Consider the following 2,617-nt stretch of genomic DNA (forward strand, 5'->3'; position numbering starts at 1 on the left):
TGCATGCAGATCGGCCTCAGTCTATGAACATTACATCATCACACCCAAGACTATAGGCACATACACACACACACACACCCTCCCCCACCCCACACCTTCACCACCGCTTGTTTCCCCTCAGGGTGATGGTCGGCTGGCAGCGCTTCATAGCAGCAGTCGACCTCCAGGGCCCCAACTCCCCACCCCTCTGTTGCGAGTTGTCGTGATTAAATGTAACGTGGTTATGTGTGCATTGCATGGAGATTGTTTCCCACTCCAGACTAGGCCTCCTTAGGAGCCCAGTCTAGATTGTATTTTTTTTACACATCTTTCCCAGCGTTTTACCTTTTTCTTATCTTTTACGGGGCAACATTGGCAACCCATCAGCGTTCCTGTTCTGTAACCCTGTATACTGTTTGTTTGTCTAATCTTAAACGGGTTTTTGCTGAAAACATAGTTCCGTTGTACTTGTTCAATGACAATAAAGTCCTATCCAATCCTATCCTATTTGAGTCCATGTTTTAGTAAGCACTGAAAATGACCTAGAGGTAGCATGGCTGAGTCAACTCTCAGTGCTGCTGGAGTGATCGCTAAGTGCCAAAGTGCAAAGAGTCGGCAAAAGTTCACCAATGTCACGTGTAACTCAAGATGAAGGGCATCAACAGAGTTCACCCCCACCTCGGACAGCTGCTGACAGCTAATTGCCATCTCGTTAGCATTAATACATCTCGTTGCCTCGTCTTTTGACATCGCTGACGTCAAAGACTCACCAGTGTGGAGATGTGATATTGATAAGGCAGGAGTTAAAGATGAAGTGCGTCAAAAAAATGTGTTCTGGAATAGGCCATTGCATGAGAGGGGAAGTAGGAGCTGTCAAAACAATCATGATTGATTAAGACTTGTATGTATTTTTAAGCGCACATATTAGGGCAAAAAAATAAATAAATACTTATTTTTGTTAGAATAATCATGTATATATTATCACACAACTTTAGTATGCTTAAAGTCCGTTGCTATAGTTGTTAGCTATTTTGCTCAAGCTGTACTTTTTCTATCTGTGCAAGGACAAAAACTTCTTGTCTGAGGGGTGGCCTCAGCCGCAGATGTTATCTTTGTTTTAGCCCGCTAACAGCCAAGGACTTCAAGGACCTCAACGAAGATAAGACAACAGCACGCAGACGAAGCAGAGACAAGGCGAAATCACAAGGCCCCAGCACATTCTGTCGCATATTGTGCGTACTGGAAGCTGCTTTGCATTATGTATGTGACCACTCCTTTTAGAGGCGGCCTCAGTGATGTTGACTGGGGAACTCCTGAATAAATAGAGGGACGCGGGAGCTGTACCTTAGAGCGTAGGGCGAGACTGTGACTAAGTGTGCAGCTCCATGCGTTCTCCTCATGAGCTAAATTGAACTCTGTCTTTGCATGATTCCTTGTTTCTTGTCTGTTTAATAGATGGCATCAGTGTTTGAACCTGACAATTTTAATAGAAGGAAAATATATACATCATTTTATGAGAGCATTGAAAATTAAAGGTGGGACACTCGTATCCCAAGGTACCATTGTATTTAATTTAAAATTGAATAACATCTCGGAGAAGCTTTCCACTCTGCAAGGCCAAATTAAGATCAATTTGAGAGCCAGAATGGACAATTGGAGCAGACACACCATTGGAATGTGTTTTATCTAACCAAAATATTCCCCATCTAAAATTCCCAAGGCCATTCTGTAAAATCCCCAGAGAAAGACACTCTGAAAAAAAAAAAAAAAATTCCATTCCATTCCAGTTATGCATTCAAATGGTGATAAAATGGAAACAATTTTTGTTGCTCCTGATTCAAGGGAACACAAGGTAATATGATCCAACATGACCACAACAAGATACTGATTTTAAAATTAAAAGTATATCGACATGTTAAATGGTGATGTTGTCATCCTGTTTGGATTTGTACATCTCAAAGCCTCCAGACAAAAGCTTGCACATAAACAAGTAGACTAATCCAGGCACATAACATGACCTCTGTGCAGTGTATTAAACTACACTTTTTCATTAATTTTCATCACAATAAAGAAGATTTACAACCCTTTAAAAGAGTAACTATAGCAACGTAATGTTTAGCCACTGCAAAAAAAACAAAAAACATAAGACTTCATTGCATTTGCATGCTTCATTTGCACTAAGTAACTTCTCGAATGTCGGGCAGATGGTAACCCGTGATGGGTAATATTCTAAACAAAGTAAAATAGGCTCTGATGTAGTAAATATGACAAATGAGCTTAATTACCAGTGGAAAAACAAACAGCTCTCATTAAATGTGCATTATCCAAGCCAAATTATGGCATAGTGTTTACACACACAGGGACATGGAAATGTGGAAAGGTAAAACATTTATGATTTCGTATTAACGGCTGGACGGATTTCAGAGATGTTTGGTGTCATAGCAAAAGTCCAAGTGCTGAATTTTTTTATCAATTTGTATATATATATATATATATATATATATATATATATATATATATATATATATATATAATTTTTATTTTTTTTAGTAAGATAAAGTTCAACTTTGTCATTGTTTTGTCTTTGACTTCAATGCTTGACAGGGCGGCAGCAAATCACTAAAACACATAAACTGCA

The sequence above is a fragment of the Nerophis lumbriciformis genome, linkage group LG30, assembly GCF_033978685.3.
Source record: "Nerophis lumbriciformis linkage group LG30, RoL_Nlum_v2.1, whole genome shotgun sequence".
In the NCBI taxonomy this organism is placed as follows: domain Eukaryota; kingdom Metazoa; phylum Chordata; class Actinopteri; order Syngnathiformes; family Syngnathidae; genus Nerophis; species Nerophis lumbriciformis.